This window comes from Puma concolor, chromosome B3 (genome assembly GCF_028749965.1).
Source record: "Puma concolor isolate L17-30 chromosome B3, mPumCon1.1.hap2, whole genome shotgun sequence".
Taxonomy (NCBI): Eukaryota; Metazoa; Chordata; class Mammalia; order Carnivora; family Felidae; genus Puma; species Puma concolor.
The window spans coordinates 98836038-98856451 of NC_141672.1; the positions used below are offsets into that span (position 1 = coordinate 98836038).

Here is a 20414-nt window from a genome sequence, read left to right on the forward strand (position 1 = left end):
TTTATGTTCCTATAGAATAAGTAAGTTTGTGTATCTCTGTACATGCAACATAAACTAAGCCATTCTACATAGAAATAAACACTAATTTAGTCATGACATTTTAGCAATTATTGTTAAATTCTTTCCTATATAATGACTGATCTGATCCTTAAGATGGCCCTGTGAGGTAAGTACTAATTTGACCATCATACAGATTAGGGAATTGGTGTATGAAACAACTGTAAAAATCGTTTCCCTCCATACAGCTACTGAACGGCAAAACGAGTATCCAAACCCAGCTAGTCCAGCTTTAGAATCTGTGACCTTGTTTAATAGGCTATTCTGCCTCTGTAACTTGGGGTTCTTCCCCCTGCTTTTCTCTTTTCCATATAAAAGCATGTCTTGGAAAACTTTCCACTTCATTATTTCTAAGTGATGCAAATATTTCAAAACATTACTAGACTATTTATTCATCTTCTGTTAATAGATTTTCAAGAATATTTCTAGGTTCCAGTATTGCAAATGATACAACAGCAAATACCTTAGATTTTTAAGTGAATTTATCGACCAAAGCTTATGCACAGTATAGACATATAGAAAGATAGATTCATTTTAAAAGTTTTGACCTTGGGGCGCCTGGGTGGCGCAGTCGGTTAAGCGTCCGACTTCAGCCAGGTCACGATCTCGCGGTCCGTGAGTTCGAGCCCCGCGTCAGGCTCTGGGCTCATGGCTCAGAGCCTGGAGCCTGTTTCAGATTCTGTGTCTCCCTCTCTCTCTGCCCCTCCCCCGCTCATGCTCTGTCTCTCTCTGTCCCAAAAATAAATAAACGTTGAAAAAAAATTAAAAAAAAAAAAGTTTTGACCTTTGAACACATGTGTGTATGTGTGAACATATGTGTGTGCCCCATGGGGCACCTGGGTGGCTCCGTTAAGTGTCCTACTCTTGATTTCAGCTCAGGTCATGATCCCAGGGTTCTGGAATTGAGCCTCATCAGGCTCTGTGCTGACAGTGTAGAGCATGCTTGGGATTCTTTCCCTCCATCTCTCTCTGCCCCTCCTCTGCACTTGCTCATTCTGTCTCTCTCTTTCTTTCTTTCTTTCTCTCTAAATTAATAGTAAAGAATACACAAACATATGTATGTATGATAGAAATATAAGCAAATTTTAGATACATGTATTAAGGTTTTTCAGGCAAAGAAATAGTTTTATGGTTAGGTTTCATAATACTTTCACTCTTTAACTATATCCACATGTTACTTGATTTAAATTAAACATGTAAAATTTTAAATTTTAAATATGGAGCTTCTGAAAAATAACATATATCACATATAGTTGGATTTTTTTCAAAAGTCTGATGTTTGTCAAATAATAAGTCAAATCTTAATCACTTAATTTTATGTGTATAAACTCTTCAGTGTTCTTTAAATATGTGAAGAACTACTCACATCCCTATTGCAATGTCACAATGGTTTAAATGCATTAGGAAACCAGCTGCAATGAAAGATCACTATGGATGATTCTTAGAAAATTTAAGTAATAAATGGTGACTTTCTCTCCCCTACCCCACACATATGGACTCTTTAAGTTTACTAGAAAGTGATAACTTGACAAAATGAAAGTTTATCTTAGAAAATAATTAAGATGAACTCCAATTTGATTACAAAATCATGTATATCATGATCTTGGAGACTTATCCGACTATTTGATCTAGAGTTTCTGTAACTCTTCCTTGCTTGTGGCATCCAATACTTGATAACATCTTGCTTTCCTAACTCATTGCTGAATATGGAGTTTTATCAATGTCAAAGCAACAGTTAATCTAAACCCTTGTTCTAAGTGCAAGCTGTGTAAATGGTTAACTAAAACAGATTATCTTGGCAGTTTGAATTCCCTTCCATTTCATTTTTCCAGAAATTTGTTTTCAAAGAGTTCCCAAAGGATTTTAGTGTTATGATGATAAGGGAAAGGGGTGATAATTTTCAGTACTCAAGAGAATCTGCCATTATCTGAATGCTTATTTCCTCTTGAAGAACCCAAAGAGTACATTTAAGTATGGCCTTCAATGACAATCTCTTTTAACAGGATTTACTTATTTTACTTATTCTATAAATATTTTAAAATACACTTTTTGTAGAATGAAACATTACTACAATTCTTATAAATATTACAACTTCTTTTGTCCTGGAAAACAGATGAGAGCTAACTTTCAGAATGGAGTCCCCGCTTCACGATAATTCTCCATCCCTCACTCTTGTACTTTCAACATTCCTAACCAGTTTAGAGCCAAACTGCATTGATCCTTCCCTCCCCTTTCTCAGGTGCTAATGAAGGAATGATGTATGCACTGAAACCAGATTATTGTTAACCTGCTGCTCTGATCTCTGCTTATCTCTGTACATCTCATGTCAATTTTCCTAGAAAATACATGGCAAACTTGACTCCATTTACCTATCTTAGTCAAAATAAAATATAGACAGGCTCTGGCAAAAGAATTGAGAGGGAGGGAGGGAGGGAGAGAGAGAGAGAGAGAGAGAGAGAGAGAAACGATCCAGAAGAAAGGAAAAGAGAAATCTGGAAAAATGCATGTTTCGGTGATGGTGTTAAATTTAACAGTTTACTTATCTCAGTGATTTTAAAAGAATTTGTTAACTTTTTTCATATATGTACACTAAGAGTCATACTAGAAGCACAACTCAAGATGTTAGAAGTACAAGAGCTTTTAGGGGGAGAAACACCTCCCAGTTAAAGTGGAGAGACAGCAAGAGTAGATGAAAAAAGCCTTTGGACCATGACATGGGTCTGACTTCTGTGAGAGGAGATGGGGAAGGAATAACTGGGCATAAAAAGCTTTAAACTGATAAATGAAGCTACAAAAAAAGTGCCAGACCAATAGGGAGTCTGAGATAAAAGATACACTGTTAGAAGAGTCCCATGTGCATATGTGACCCATGTGCAGACTTATTATCTCCACCATGTCCAGTCATTGGTTTGGATCAGCTTGGTGAGTGTGGCCTTGGGATGAATGCTTTAGTGGATTCTGGAAGTGTGGTGGCTGAAGGCGGTCATCCAACTACACTTTTCTCAGAAGATCTACCCTGAGGAATTTTGTGTGACTCATGCCCATGGCTACTCAGCTTTGATAAGTCATATTGATGAAAGTACTTTAATAAATGATAGTGAATGAAATCAAACAAGTACCTTCTCCAAATATAAATCACTTTTTAAAATTAGAATTATACTCCTTTGGTTTTATGGTTGCATAAAACTTAAGTTCACCGTTCACTGGACTTTGGTAGTCACAGTTACATTGTTTGCAAGATGAGCATTGCAAAGCTTTTATATATTATCTTTTTAGTCTTAAGGTACTAAACTGTCTGCACCAGAGTCCATAAAACAGTGGTGAGAATGAGGGGAAAGACAGTTTGGGAGGGGAGATTCTGATCTTCTTTGTTTGTTTTCTTCTCTAGTTATCCAAATTTTCTGCAGGATAGCTCTCAATGAAAGTTCCTCAAAAGTTTGTAAAGGACGGTTTATTCCCTGTTATGGTTCTGAACCACACTATAGCTACCTTTCCAAACTCTAGGAATCTGGTGATGACTTGGAAACCACTACCAGGATTATTGAAACTTGGCAGGAAATAGTTGATCTTGAGAGAGGTGAGAAAAAGAGATTGTTGAAATGTAGGATACTAAGAGATGGCCAAATAGAAAAAGACAAACTTCCATTTTGACCTCACTCTCCAAGAGGTACAAATGAAGAAAAAAAGTTGTGTGTGTGTGTGTGTGTGTGTGTGTGTACATGTGCATGTGTAACAATACTTGCTGAGATTTTGAAGGTAGTTCAATTATTGCCATGAATGAATAATGTGGTGAGTATGTGCAAGCAATTATCAGCCAATGTTCTGAATAATTTCTTTGCTTTTAAACTTACCTTGATTAAAATAGTGATTTTTGTTATCGTTAAAAAATCTGACATGAGTCAGGTTGTACAATATGTGGATACAGTTGGTTTAATATACTCTTGATATTTGTCATACTTCTGACATTGCTTTTGTATTTCTCCCTAAAGTTGGAGAGGCCATATGCTGTCCTCATGAACTATTTCCCACTCCTAGTCTTGACCTTCATGTTTGGTCAGTGCCTAAAATTATTTAAGATGGAAGCTAAGGTTGTTCTTAGTCTCTAGAGGCTCTTAATTCATCTTTTCTAATAGGAGAAGTCTCCTCTTGGGTGGCTGAGAATTTGTTTGATTTATTTCCTATCTAGTCTATAAATGAGATTTGCCCTTATTTCCTCAGTTAACTTCCTTATTTTGCAAAGAAAGGCTCACAAATTCTCCTAAACCTAGAAAATTTCTGTTTCTATTTCTATAATCCCTTCCTTGGGTCAGTGGTTCATGCTACACAAATATTCTTGCCTGCTTTGAACCGTGTTTGCAAAGTATTAAGAAAATGACAGGCTCCACGTAAGTTTGGTTCAATAACAGTGGCAGGTTACTCTTTGCAGGGAAATGGGAACCTTTGTCTTTCTTTTACTCTGCAGTTAGTTGTTTTTATGTAAGAGTTCCTTTCCCTCCAAGGGCATCAGTGCAGAAGGAGTTCACTATAGATTTAGGTAAAAATAAATTTGGATTAGAGCATATTAATTGTTATAAGAGCTATCAGATGCAGTCAGGTCTGCATTCTTAATTCATTATTGAATAGCAATTCGAATCAGCATGCTCATAATTTTTGCAACTTTTAAATTCATATTGCCATTAATCTAGTTTTGATCCTCAATACCTTTTACCTAGGTGAATACAAACTGATCTTCCTTCATTAATTGCTCTACGTTAAGTTCAATCTATACATTGTTAAAGATTAATCTTCTTAAAGCACAGTCCTTTCTACTTAAATATGTTTAATGGCTCCTTATTTCTGCAGTGTAGAGTATGGATCTTTCTACATGGCTTTGAATATCTTGATTTCTATTTCTTCTTGATTTCTATTTCTTTATAATAAGGAATTCTTAGTCTCCCTTTTTTGTTCCTATTTGTGTCACTCCCATGGTACATAAGAATTTAATTTCATAAATTAACAAAACATGTATCTTTCAATCTGATTTTAAACTATTTAAAGACATAGAGTTGATGTTTTTCACTTAGGTTTTCCTCCCTAAAGCTTATGATAGTGCCTTGCCCATATGAGGACCTCACTCATAAATTAATATTGTTTTAGATTGTCAGTTTCTTCAATAAGTTGGTTAGAATTCTTTCATAAAAGATTCCAGGTCTGCTGCATTTTAGGAAAAAAATTCTAAAACAATCATGGATTCATGATGAGACATATATGAAAAGTAGTGGGAGTATTAAAAACAGCTGGATCCACCCCCCCCCCCCCCCCCACCAACTCAGTGTTTCTAAATCCCTACAGGCAAAACAAAATCAAGGAACTTTTCTCACACTAGATTTAACCCCAATTGATCAGAGGCCAATTTGCTTTTGATCTTGAATCCTTGTTTCTCTACTTGGGAGAAACATGTGAAGGTTGTGTTGAATGAATCCATAAAAATATTACTCTATTCATGCTTAGATATAAAATTTACCTTTTTATTCTTGAATCTGAAAACCCTAGCACTTTAGAATACCCTAGATATAAATTCACAGTGTATTAAAATTTCCCTTTAATCAGTTCCATTATTACTTCAAGAAAGACACCTTTTGTAATTAATAATTGAATGACCCTTTTCACCTTGCTCTTTATAAAAGTAATAAAAGGAGTTGTCTTGCTTAATCCATTAAAGGTTGAATAAAACCTGGCATCTTTTAGCTGATGTCAGATGCACTCAAGTCACAGGATAGTTATATCAGCCAGAAAAGAATCTACTGTGAGGCTAGGGCAAGTCTCAGCCCTTTCATAGACCCTTGATGGTACCAGACCCACTAGACCTCAGCACTCTGCCTACAGTTCTCCTGCAAACACTTTATATCTTTTAATACAAAGGGTTGGCCTAGATAAAGAACCTCTTAATTGAGAAAGGTGGCAGCAATAAGGCTACCAACTTTTGAAAACTCTTGTGTTAAGAGTTGATTGCTAAGCTGGCATTGGCTTCCTATGCCATCTTCTCCCTCTGCTTCTCTCACAAAAATTCCTTATCTAATTTTGGCCTACTACCTGCAATAAGTTCTCTAGTTCAGGGTCAGCTGCAAGCTTCCAGGAATGCTTCCTGTAAATTACTCAGGAAGCATCTTTTCTGTTGATCTTTTATCCATTTAGAAAATCATGTGGTCAATAGAGTACATTTTGACACCAGCCACAGAAACCAGGTGCTAGGCTGACTCTTTCAATGTGTAGACCTATGAGACCCCAGGACCACAACCAAGGACCCTTTGGGAACCATGGAACACATACCTGGACATGGGATCTATGGATTTACAATCTAAATCAGTCATTTTCTTTAGGAATATTGGTTTTCCTACACAGTAGCAGAGAATTTGTAGTACTCAATGAAAGGATTAAGAAAATGAAGCTGTTAAGCTCAAACAACTAATAGCTTATAGTTGACAGAGTTAGAAATTGACAGCTTTTTCATCATCTCCTATTCAGGCCTGAGTTTGTGCCTTAACATTCTATCTTACTTAGTAATAGACTGCAAAAACAGAAAGGACATTTGAGTATTAGACACAGTCAATCCAGAGATACTGTATAAGACCCCCTACTCCCAATCCCCAATGAGATTGTTGAACAGATTCTTCCATCTTTACACACCTACAAGAAACCTGATTTGTATCATCATAGAAGCCTTTTTATGTGCTTAAATGGCTTTACATAATTTTTTTTTCCAAATCCATTTTTACTTTCACTATTTAATATTTAAGAATAATAACAATAATAAAAGAATACCTCAGGATCATCCTCAGTTGCAGACAAGGACAACCACAAATTTTACTCATTGTATAAGTACCCCTTATTCTTTAAAAATTTTTAATGCTTTTAATTTATTTTTGAGAGAGAGAGAGAGAGAGAATGAGCAGGGGACGGGCAGAGAAAAAGGGAGACAGAGGACCTGAAGCAGACTCCTCACTGAGAGCAGAGAACCCGACACGGAGCTCAGACACATGAATCCTGAGATGAACCTGAGCTGAATTCCGATGCTTAATCAACTGAGCCACCCAGGTGCCACAAGGCTATTCTTACTCTTAAAGATAGGTGTATGTTTTAGATTTAGAGTACACATATGACCCCTCTTGTGTATCAACCCAAGATACAGATAATGTCTTCATTTCAGAGAAGGAAACCACAGCCACCATGAGCTCTGACAACTTTTCTTTAGTTCATTGCACCGGAGCCTTATTGTAGTTGTGCACAGCCCTGGTTGGCTTCTCAGAAATGGCCTGATTTTCCTTTTATCTTTAAGTGACCGCCAGTTGAAAATACACCCAACAAGGAGTCTGTGCCTTTCCTTAGTTTCTGAGATCATGAACTTCATAGTATTTGAGATGCACTTTAAAGGAATCCCAAATCGTAAATTTTCCAAAGAATCGTATTTGTTAAGGCCACCTCAGTTTGAGTGATAGAAGTTGTGTTCTACTCCCAGCTCCTGAGGCCACATGTTTGCTCAGCTGGAACAATTAAGGCATCCAGCATAAGCTTAGATATGGTGCTACTTCTGTCTTCTCACCTTCGTGATTCTTATCAAAGATTTCTGTCACTATTCTGAGCTGCACCTCAAAAAAACATGTCTCAAGCCATTGTTTGCCATACTTTCTTTGGATTCTAAACATTATGTGAGGATCCTTCAATGTAATGTAGCAGCTACTGAGGACAGTCCAGTCTCAGAAAAATAAAATTCCTAGTTAAACTAGAGGAGAGCAAATTTGTTGGGGGGAAGGGAAGGCTTTGTAGAAGCACATTTTTCTGAAGCCTTCTCTGTGTTCAATTTGCTTATTGAACATTTACATGTTATTAATTTCCTGTTCTTTAAAACAAATCTTTAATTATGACTTCAAAGTCTCTGGCTTGGCTTAAGTTTATTAGAAAACCAATAAATCTTTAGGGATACACCATACAGAACCAACTTTAATTCTTGAATGCCTTCCAGATATTTTATGTGTTTGAGGAGTAGCAAATTAAAATCATGGAGATCCTTTATAAAGATAATATTCAAGTAGTCAGTCTTAAAAGAGTGCCAGTTCAGTAACTATGGAAAATATCTGTTATATTGAGAATAATCCCTTGTGTTAGAAAATCACCATTTTTAGTAAAAAAAAAAAAAAAAAAATTGAAAATAACCCTACTAGATGAGATGAAAATTATAATGAACATCATGGTTCCTAAGCCTGCTGGTTCTTTCCAAAATGTAATTGATATGGCTATTGAGTGTATCTAACATATATAAAGCACCTTAGGAAAAGAGAAGCACTGAGCTTGATTATTGTATTTCCCAATAAAGAATATATTGAGTATGTTTTTACTTAATTCATTTACTTTTGATAAATGATCATGACTCAGGTCATGATCTCATGGTTCGTGAGTTTGAGCTCCGTGTCGGGCTCAGTGCTGACAGCTTGGAGCCTGGAGCCTGCTTTGGATACTGTATCTCTCTCTCTCTCTCTGTTCCCCTCCCTGACTTGTGTGCTCTCGCTTGCTCGCTCTCTCTCTCCAAAATAAACAAACATTAAAAAATTACAAAGAAAAAAATAACAAGTTTGTTTAATCTACAATGCTTTATTAAATAATAGCTTGCTGTCAGAACCATGCCATAATGATCAGCTACTGTTTTTCAGTCTCCTTAGTTATTTTTTTTTTTAATGTTTATTTTTGAGAGTGAGTGAGTGAGTGCTGGCACAAGCAGGGGAGGGTCAGAGAGACAGGGAGATACAGAATCTGAAGCAGGCTCTAGGTTCCAAGCTGTCAACACAGAGCCTGGCTGAGATCATGACCTGAGTTGAAGTCGGATGCTTAACCGATTGAGCCTCTTAGGCAAATCATAGTTTTCCTTAGCATTTCAAAACAGTACAAAGTAGAGAGGTAAAAAGAAACATTGTCGATGTTATTTAAAAAACAGGATACTATCTTAAATTCATAATGATTATAAAAACATAATAAATAATACCTTTTGAAATGTTACAATATAACAGGCCTGCATCTAAGGTTTCTTGTGCATTACCTCCTGTAATACTTACCACAACCTTGTAAAGTAAATGTTACAGTTGTTCCATTTTTCATGCATCGTAAATGATGAGGTTTAGAAACATTGACATATGGTGAAAGTCCGTCAGTAACTAAGTTTTAGAGCTGAGGGTTGAACTGTGTCTATCTACTTGGCTCCATAGCCTGGATGCTTCACCATTTGGCCAAATTGATGTAATTTGCAAATAAATTATGCTTGTTTCTGGTTTAGTTCTTTGGAATAACATATTTTGTTTTCAATTCAATGTGTCATTATGTATTGGTATTAAAAGACTTTTCAGTAGGTATATCAACTAAGTGTTGTAGATATATTTCTACCTAGATCCTAGAAAGGCATTTGCTAAGGATTTTCTGAATATACGCTAAAATAATACCACCTAGATGAATTAATAATGAGTTTAACGATTAGACCCAAAGTATGATAATTTGTAAATAATTTTGTATCCAGGGAAGCTCTTATGGAGTGCTTCAGGAATTGCCTGTAGACAGATTACTTTTAATTAAACAAGATAGAAATATAAAGGATCTCATTGTAGGCTTTCAGGGTAACACAAGGCTGGGCAAAATAACTAGTGTATTAAGATGATGCGATTAATACCCAAAAGATCTTAGTATACCACAAACATCTGAATCTAACCAGAAATATAAGTACTGTACCAACCAGGATAAGCTCGGTTATGATATAGTAACATCTACCAAATCTCTGTGTATTAATTAAATAAAGGTTTATTTCTCACCCATTCTACATTTTCAATGCCTATAAATACAGGGGAGGAGGAGACACTTTTCTCTTTATTGCTGCTGGATGTACTAGGCTGGTAGAGGTTTGTTTCAATGCATGCTTTCATGGTTGCACTGCAGAGAAATGAGAATGTGACAAACAGGGGTCAAACTCTTAAGACTTAACAGATGTGACCTGCCTCCCTTCTGCTAATATTGCAATGGACAGAGCAAATAACCATGTTTAAAGGGAAGGTTGAGGTGCAATTCCACCACGTGTCTGAAAGAAAAAAAAAACTGGAATGTTTCTGAACCACCCTAACACAATTATGGATAAATGGAAGTTTTAGAGTCTGTAGAAGAAAGGAAAATGATGTTTAATGTCAACACATGAAAAGATTCACAATATTCATTGCCTCTGGTGATGAATCACATAAGATTCTGGTGATAGTCTGACAAGGAAAGCAGCCTTACAGAGGTAAGAGAGTAGGACCAGAAGTTCTGATGTGTATAGAATCCTGATACCTCTCAGGACCTCTGGACTTGGGTCAGGGAACAATAATTTAACAGATGTAGACAAAAGAGAAAGATCAAAAAAAACCAAATAAGCAGATTGAAGAAGGGTCCTGAATCGTACCATAGGAAAAAACACCAAAGATTTTGGGGTTGCTGAATCTGGAAAAGAGAAGGTTTAGGTAAAAGTATGTTACAGGCTGTCAAATATTTAAGAAAGTAGGTGTGGAAGGGGTATTAAATTGTTCTGAGCTTTCCATGGGGCAAAATACACTAGGCAGACTTGTGCTCAATATAAGGAGAAATTTGCAAAGTAAGACCTTTCTTTGTGAAAACCAAGTTCCCCATTTCTAGAGCTATTTAAATAGCTTGAGTGATTACTTGTTTGAAATTTGCAAAGGAAATTTACATATCAGATGTGTGATTCTTTAAAGCTTCTTCCAATCTGAAGATTCTATTAAATCTCATACTAATGTTATATCCCAATGAGATCACTGTATCGGATAGATATTGCTTTGTAACAAACCATCCTAAACTCAGTGACTTAAAACAATGAATCCACAGATCTCGTCTGCCTTCGCTTAACACATGTATGGTCAGCTGGATAGGGGCTACTTCTCACATGTCTGTGGGTGTTTGGCTACTGTCTGGGCAATAGAGGGAATTGGACTATGTGCTACTCATTGTCTAGCTGAACAGACCAGGTTTGTTCATAAGGCAGAAACAAGTTTCTAAGGGAAACAACTAGAAGCTTACAAGACCACTTGAAGCCAAGGCAATAACTGACAACCATCATTTTAGCTACATTTTATTGTTCAAAACAATTCATAAATCCACATTCAAGGAACATGGACATAGACCCTGACTCTTAATTGGAGGAATGAGAACGAGGCCATTTTTTATGATCAACCATACCCACGTGTACCTACAACGAAATGCTCTTCAAAATTACCTGTTACTCATAATTTGAAGAACATAGACTGATACTTCATATATTTACCTGTACTTATAGTGTGACATCCTCTGTACTTGGAATAATAAAAAAAAAAATCAACTGCTATGAAAGCATCAGAATCTTATTTCTGCTATTTACCCAGTTATCTCAGCTGCAGTACAGGGTGATTTACTTTGTGGTGGATGGAGTGCTGTGGAAACTTAAGAGAGGAAGAGATTTCTGATTTGGAATTACCAAGGCAGACTTTATGGAGGAGATGACATTGAATTGAAATTTGAAGTTTGGGTAGAATTTTGATACGTTGTTATGTAAAAGCAGGAAGCAGTATAAAAACTTGAATAGTGTCACAGGCAAGAAACTATGTTGGAGAATAATGTGTCAGTATGTTAGGGGAGAAATGGAAGGTATATTTAGACAAGTAAGCTGAAACTTTGAATGCTTGACTAAAGATATTAAATATATTAACCTTTTGAATGATACGTCTATAATTTTGAATACCTGCATCTTGCGAAAATGACTCAGGTGCTGAGGAACATAGCAGTTGAACAATAACTACTGGATCATGACAATAAGAAGAAGGAAGCTGTGAATTCATTTTCAAAAGATAGTACTTTTCATTAACTAGAGTAGAGTCATCTGCCAAAAGTACGAGAAACTTAATTTTTAGAAAGACATTAGTGTCCATGAGCAAGTGCACTCAGGCATAGCAGACATCTCTTTTGATTTGAGTACTTCTGCATAACTCTGTCAGCCGTGATAAACATCACTGTAACTCTTGCTCATTATCTTGATGTTCAGTTTCTAAGGTCGCAGGTAGGAAAGGCCAAAGCATGAGATTGGTAAAAGCCATCACTGCTGGGAACAATCTGAATCGATTTTTTTTCCCGCAAGATGATACCATCTGCCACATAATCTTTACATACAAAGATCCCTTCAGGAAACAATCCTTGACTTGGTGGTTTCAGAGTCATAGTGGCAACTACAAAAACTGATGTTTCAGAAAATTCCCAAAGCATAACAATAAGATTAATTTATTTTTATCAAGTGTGGGAAGTACCAAAGCTATCTAGTGAATAAAACCTTGGATTAGCACATAACAGTTTCCTATCTGGGTCAGGGTGGAGACTGATTTGTTCTATGTCCTGAGGTCTGTGAAAACTCTCTCCCGTGTATATGCCTCCGATTGATGCAGAATCTGAAGAGAGTACTTGGACAGTATCACAATTGGAATTTAGATCAAGACCTATTTTATGGATGGCTGGGTTAGCAGTCATGAAATTGATGGGCCGCAGAATTCAGGAAGGACAGTGGAGTTCTTGTGAGAAGCTTTATCATAAGGGAACAAAGAACCTGACATGTCAATTCAAATTCAGTTGTGAGAACTTGAACATCAGGGGAAAGGAATTCTGGTGTGTGTGTGTGCACGTGCGCACGTCTCTGAGTGTGTGTATTTGTATTTGTATTGTGTCGTATGACTAACTTTTAAGGAGAAACAAAAAGCTATGTGAAGTTGAGCTGTTTCTTTGGGAAATAGTTTTGAAATGCTCCCTTGCCAACTGGGTACAAACAATTCACAGGACACAAACTAGAGACAAAACACGAAGTGAGGACAGACAATATCTTCACTTCTTCCACTTGGTCAGTGGGACCTAAGCAGCAGAATATTCTATATCATCTCTGAAGAAGACAGACAAATCACGTGTTATAATGGGAAATACACATAATTTGGAATTAGAAGGCTACGTTTTAAGTCAACTCTATCATATATTAGCTGTGTGAACTTGGACAAGTCATTTAACCTGTGAAACATGATGTCTCATTTGAAAAATGGATTATGATCATAATTAGCTCATAGCTCTCAGCTCTTGGACTTAGCACACATAAAAGTAACTTATTATGATACAGTATAGAAAATAAAACTTTGCTCTTGGTGGCCAGTGGTAGGCTTTCCTGTGACCGAGGGGTTTCACAGGAAACCTGGGGTTTCACATGCTAAACCTGGGAAAGTCCTGAGCACACCAGGATTAGTTGGCCACCTGACGGGAACTGGGAGACTCTAATGCCCCAGTTGGCAACGAGAGAGTTTCTCTGGGATGAGTAGCACACCTATCATCATGTAGCTCACAGTATGCTCCTGGTTAAAGATTTAAATTAGGCAGTATAAGGGGTGTCTGGATGGCTCAGTCAGTTAAGCATCCAACTTCAGCTCAGGTCATGATCTCGAGGGTTGTGGGTTTGAGCCCCGCATTGGGCTCTGTGCTGACAGCTCAGAGCTTGGATGCTGCTTCAGATTCTGTCTCCCTATCTCTCTGGCCCTCTCCTGCTCATGCCCTCTCTCTCTCTCTCTCTCTCTCTCTCTCTCAAAAATAAACAAACATTAAAAAATTAGGCAGTATACCTCATCTGTGTAGCTCTACTTTTCTGGGCTTCTGCCTTAGAAAATGCTTAGAATCAAGCTCAGAAAAGTAATTGTTTATACCAGTTTCCTACTTGGCATATCTCATTAGACTTGATTATTTGCCTCTTGAAAACATATCTTGAGAAACCAAAGTAGAACCCATCTCCAGAAAGACAAAGGAACATGGAAGAGAGGGACCTAGGAGCCCATTTTTTATTTCAACAGTGAGGAGAAACTTGGGTAGAACAGAAATCTGTTCTTTTACTCCTTTGAGGAAGTTATGGTAAATAGAATTCAGGTCTGTCCCATTAAAAAAAAAAAATTGATGTTTGAGTGAAGACATAGCAAATACTGACAGACTTACCTTTCATTGTGTCTTGCAGTGTAATTGTCTGCTTTTATTAGCTAGATATTTGTCTCAACTGAGATAAGTCGTCGTCTTCTATTATTGCAAGCTGGGGCATGGGCAGGGTTTATTTCACTATGTTGGCCAGAAGGGCCAACTTCTTGGAGTCAAAGTTGAAAACAGGTCTTATTTATTACTGCTTAGAAACTTGACGTTTCCTGCAACTCACCATTAGACATCTCCCTAATGGAAGCGTGACTTATACTTCAGCTATTTCACGCTCACTATTGAGCTGCCTACAGTATAATTATCTAGCTAATAAATATTCTGATATAATAATTCCCAAATTTCTCTAGTATCCAAATTCTATTGAAACCACTGGTCCAGGCAGAATGAACACAGTAAACACACACACACACGCACATATATATATGAATATAAATGAATATATATATTCATGTATACATGAATATATACATGAACATATATGAATATATATGAATATTTACGAATATATGAACATATATGAATATATACATTCATATATATGAATAGAGAAGGGAAAACTAAAGGAGCAGAACTGTAAAATTTCAACGTGAAATCGACACATTTACTGAGTGCACTGGAGGTCCAAAGGCACTGTTTATTCATTCAATGGGTCATTCTAATTAGAGGATGCAGAAGCATGAGGCCATCTCTCTCCTTGTGCATGTTATATTGATCATGTAAGAAGATCATTGATGGGATAAGACAGCGGTGTGAGTTAGGGGGAACCATAGGAAACAGGAAAGAAAAACTAGGTGGTCTTGAAGCCAAAATAAACATAAATGATTTCTTATTATTTAAGGCTATATGGGCATGGGTAATGACTTGGACGTGGAAATTAGTGATTGAGTGTGGTAGATGAATAAGGTTCACAAGGGATTTTTATGGGACATTAAGGATTTTGAAGATAGGAAAGTGCTAGGTTGAGAAGGACCTTAAATATCAGCTAAGAAGCATGGGGTTTTGGTTTGTGTTTTCTAACCTACTTTTATAACTCCAAATATCCAAAGAATGTGTTGACTCACCATTGTGGCAGTGGTGCACTGGAGAAAGTATCCAAATGATCCTGGATGCAGAAGAGCCGTGTATACCTTCCTCATGCTTTGGCTATTAAATCATTTGCATAATTTGTCCCACCAGTTTTAGGGAATCAGGAGCCAGAGGAGGCATCTGAACAGTAAGTTAAAAGTATTTTTATATAAAATCAGATAGGAGTTATATATAATATATTCTAGATATCAGACAATTAAAATACTTTTGTAATATTGATCTCATAGAGACTACTTTCTCGGAGTAATCGATACCTTTAGCTTTAAGCATCTTCAGCTTGGAGAAAATATAAAATGGATGGTTAAACAGAAATATTGGGTGGACCAGTAAGAGTGAGGAGCTAGACCTTAGGTGACAGTTTAACACTGGTAGAGCTTTGAGATTCAACTCCATGGAAGTGCTAGCTAGATGGAAAGCAAGACTATAGAAACTTAGGTTAAATGCCAAGAAAAAAGGATGTTGAAAAACCTTCGTAACTGTGAGTACAACTTCTTTTTCCCGTGTATCAAGTGGCAAAGATTTATGGCACTTTCTTGGGTCTTAAAAACTGTGATAAGCTGATGATCACTGCTGGATATCATTGACTTACACTTATTTGTGTTTCAAGACTAACTTACAAAGATAGAGAGTCATTCATCTTATTTTTTGATTGAACAGTGAGAATCCTGAACTTTACATCTGGTATAAGATTCTGATGTCTAGGTTTCAATTTTAGCTAAATAGTTTCTTATCAGTGTAACCATGGGCAAGTTACCTAATTTCTGTAAAACTATTTTTCACCAGTATCGGGGAATAAGTCCCATTTTTATCTCATTCTCTTTTACTAAATGAGTCAACATTGGTAAACATTTCATACAATGTATAGCTCACAGAAAATGCTCATTACAGGCTGGTCATTAATAATTCCATGTTTTCAAATATGCCTCACTAGTTATATCTCTGGTAGTTTTTGAATAGATTTTAAAGATAAAATTATATTTTTATAAGAATTTAAGTGTTCACATCAGTGGAAACCCTTTTTCAATGTGAAAACTCCCCACATCCGCACAGTTAGATTGGACTATGATGCATCAGTCTGAGATGGGCTAAGAAAAGCCATTGAGGGTAACAGGACAGCCCCACAATTAAAGAGCTCATTTGGTCCACCCTCAGTGGGTTGTTATAAATAGTTGTTTGGTCTATATTTAATCTCAGTATCATTCTATAAGTTGAATAATAAAAATAAGCTGGTCAGTTTGGGCGCAGGATGGAGGTGTAAGCTAGCCTTGGTCATAAAGCCATGATTTGCTACCTGGCACACACACCTGGCTGGACAGTGGCACAAGGCCTTCTGAGGCCATCGGTTTTGTCCAGAGAGACTGCAGTGGACTGATTTTATTATTAATATTTAGAGAACTGGGAGAATTAATAACACTGCCACAATTTTTCTTACGATGGGAATAAACACCTCAATATTTTTAGAAGTTCAAAGTTGTCCTTTGTTTTGGTATTTTTATGTTTTGTTTTATACTAGATACAGTAGGCCTTTTGTAAATTAGCAAGCAAATTGTTTTTTCCAAGCAGCTCCATGTCCATGCCATAGATGGATTTGTGATTTTGTTGAAAAACAGATTTTATGTTGGTCATCAAAATTCTCATTTCCATTCTGCCTTGCCCTCGAGTTATTAGGAAATGACATTTGATAGAGTCATGGTGTTACATGTGAATCTGTGTGTGTGAGAGAGAGAGAGAGAATGACAAATGTCTACTGCTAAAGATGTGTTTTATTTTTTTCCCCCCTCATGTAATCTGCTATGATTACAACCTATGGACTAAGGTGCTCCCAGATAAGGGCTTAACTATAATACTTGATAATTTCGTTAGAAAGGTAGACATGCATTCATTTCTGTTTTGTTCATTGTAGGCCTTATCCCCTGTAGTTGCATAATTTAGGGACCCAACTCCCTTGGCATCTGCCATTATGAATTAATGGCATCTGCCATTATGAATTAATGCTTTTATATCAATTTCTCTCATCATGTCCTCTGACCTTTTAGACCAGTTCCACAAAGCTGACGTTTCCCTGGCTATTAGTGAGAAAGGTCTCTTGGTCTCCACTGAGGTCTGTGGACTCAGGAATCTTCCCCCACGTCTTTCCATTGCATCTAAATTAGACAAGTTTACATTATGTTTAATAGGTTTTTCAGTTTCCACTTAATTCATTAACTCTCTAATCTTTTACACAGCAGTGTTTTAAATTCTACTCTGAATTTAAAATAATTGCCTAAATAATCCCTTTTCAAATCCAACTAGATAAAGCATGAGGAGAAAATCTAAAGAAAGCATACGTTGAACAATCCAAATCATTGAGTTTGATTTCAACTTTCCAACCTATGTTCCCTGAACAGGTGAGAGAAGAGATCTCTAGATAACATAAAACTATGCCACATTTTTGGATTTCCTTCTTTCTTTCTCTCTGTGATAGAATAACAGCCCTACAAATAACCTCCACATCTTAATTCCTGAAATCTGTGAATATATTACTCCATTTGGCAAAAGGAACACTGTAGATATGATCCTTAAATGGGGAGATTATTCTGGGTTATCCAGAATTACGTAATTATAATATTTTTTTTTTTTTTTTTACAAGAGAAGTAGAAGGGTTACGGAAAGAGATGTGATGGACAGCAGCAGAGGTCTGAGTGATGCAACAAAAGGGGCCACAAGCTAAGGAATGCAGACGACTTGAGCCCCTAGAATCTGGAAAAGGCAAAGAAATGGATTCTCCCCTAAGGCCACCAGTAGGAACAAAGCTCTGCTGATGCCTTTGTTTTGGGACTTCTTACCAGAATGTGACGATAATAAGCTTCACATTTTAAGCCACTACATTTGTGGTAGTTTGTTATAGCGGCCAATAGGAAACTAACACCCTCTATCTCTAGGTTTTTTTGTTTTCCTTTTTTTTCCCAATGGGTCTAAATCATCTTTAAACCTTGCTGTTAGAGCACTTTGCATCTTCTGGAACATCTATTGCTGTTTTAAGTCTATCATTTATTCACTGTGTGGCCTTGGACTTAATGTTTACCCTTCAATTGTTTCATCTGTAAGATGGTAATCACCTGATACAGTGAGAATTAAGTGAGAAAGTGGGATAAACAATAGTAGTAGCTGGCACATAGTGCCTGTTTATTTTTTGTACATGCCTCCAGAAATACTCTAAATATATGCATACAGTTGTTACACATTTAAAAAAAATTTTTTTAATTTTATTCTTGAGAGAGAGAGAGAGAGCGCGCGCGCATGAGTGGGGGAGGAGCAGAGTGAGAGAGGGACACAGAATCCAAAGCAGGCTCCAGGCTCTGAGCCGTCAGCAGAGGGCCCGATGTGGGCCTCGAACTCACAGACCGTGAGATCATGACCCAAGATGAAGCCGGACACTCAACCTACTGAGCCACCCAGGCACCCCTATTGTTACACATTTAAGAGCAAATAATTTATAAATTACACACTAAACATAATCACATTCTTGTTAAAAATCTTATTAATACAAAACAAGGGGTGCCTGGGTGGCTCAGTTGGTTAAGCATCCGACTTCATTTTGGCTCAGGTGAAAATCTCATGACTCAAGACTGAGCCCTGCATGGGCTCTGTGCTGACAGCGCAGAGCCTGCTTGGGATTGTCTCTCCCCTGCACTACTTTCTCTCCCCCTCTGCTCTCCCCCTCTCATGTATGCACACATTCTCTGTCTCATACACAAACAAACGTTGTGTGGGTGTGTGTGTATATGTGTATATATATGTATGTGTATACATATATGTATATATGTATACACAACGTTGTATGTGTATATATATACACACACAACATATACAATTAATATATAATTAATAAAACAGTACAGATGCTTCTTCAAGAGTTTTCAACTTCCATCTTGCATATACTGTACAGCAAAAGTATGTCACTGCCCATTACCATCAAATAGAATTTTCATATTTTGCTCTTGGGCAGCTCAGGCTATGGCTTGCTTTCTGTGCTTAGCTATTTTTGAGGTAGTTCTTGAATACTATAATCTCAACATGTCTATTATATTCAACAGTGAGAGTGCCAAAACATTAAGAAATTCAGAAAGTATAGTTCTAGGTTTAAATTGGAAATTTAAGAGAAAATAAATAAAATATGTTCATATGGAATAAATTGCCAAGCCAAACATTTGAAGGACATGAATAAATCTTGCGACACAGCAAGAGCCTAAGCAATCAACATTGATCATGGATTTGAAGAATAAACATTGTTAAAATGTCTATACTCCCCAAAGCAATCTACACACTTACCGCAATCCCTTTCAAAATACCACTAATATTTTATTTTATTTATTTATTTATTTATTTATTTATTTATTTATTTATTTATTTTTTAATTTTTTTTTCAACGTTTATTTATTTTTGGGACAGAGAGAGACAGAGCATGAATGGGGGAGGGGCAGAGAGGGAGACACAGAATCGGAAACGGGCTCCAGGCTCTGAGCCATCAGCCCAGAGCCTGACACGGGGCTCGAACTCACGGACCGCGAGATCGTGACCTGGCTGAAGTCGGACGCTCAACCGACTGCGCCACCCACGCGCCCCAAAATACCGCTAATATTTTAAACAGAGCTAGGACAAACAATCCTAAAATTTGTGTGGAACCACAGGAGACCCTGAATAGCCAAAGGAATCCTGAAAAAGAAAAGCAAAGCTGGAGGCAACACAATTCCAGACTTCAAGCTATATTAAGTTGTAATTTCATTAAGATAGTATGGTACTGGCACAAAAATAGACACATAGATCAATGGAACAGAATAGAAAACCCAGAAATGGACCTATAGCTATATGGCCAACTCATCTTCAACAAAGCAGGGAAGAATATCCAGTGGAAAAAAGACAGTCTCTTGAACAAATGATGTTGGAGACTGGGCTGAAAACTGGACAGCAACATGCAGAAAGAATGAAAGTGGAACCACTATTTTACACCATACACAAAAATCAAAACGGATGAATGACCTCAATGTGACACAGGAACCCATCAAATTGGAGGAGAAAATAGGCAGCAGCCTCTTTGATCTCAACAGTAATAACTTATTGCTGGACAGGTCAGTGTAGGCAAGGGAAACAAAAGCAAATGTGAACTGAGACCTCATCAAGATAGAAAGCATGTGCACAGTGAAGAAAACAATGAACAAAACGAAAAGCCTACAGAATGGGAGAAGATACTTGCAAATGAC

At 37.0% G+C, this 20414-nt stretch overlaps 1 protein-coding gene across 5 annotated transcripts in view; it reads left to right on the forward strand.

Annotated features, from left to right (window-relative positions):
• Nucleotides 1-20414, forward strand: part of UNC13C (unc-13 homolog C) — a 627591-nt gene that overhangs the window by 152398 nt on the left and 454779 nt on the right. The window lies entirely within an intron of this gene.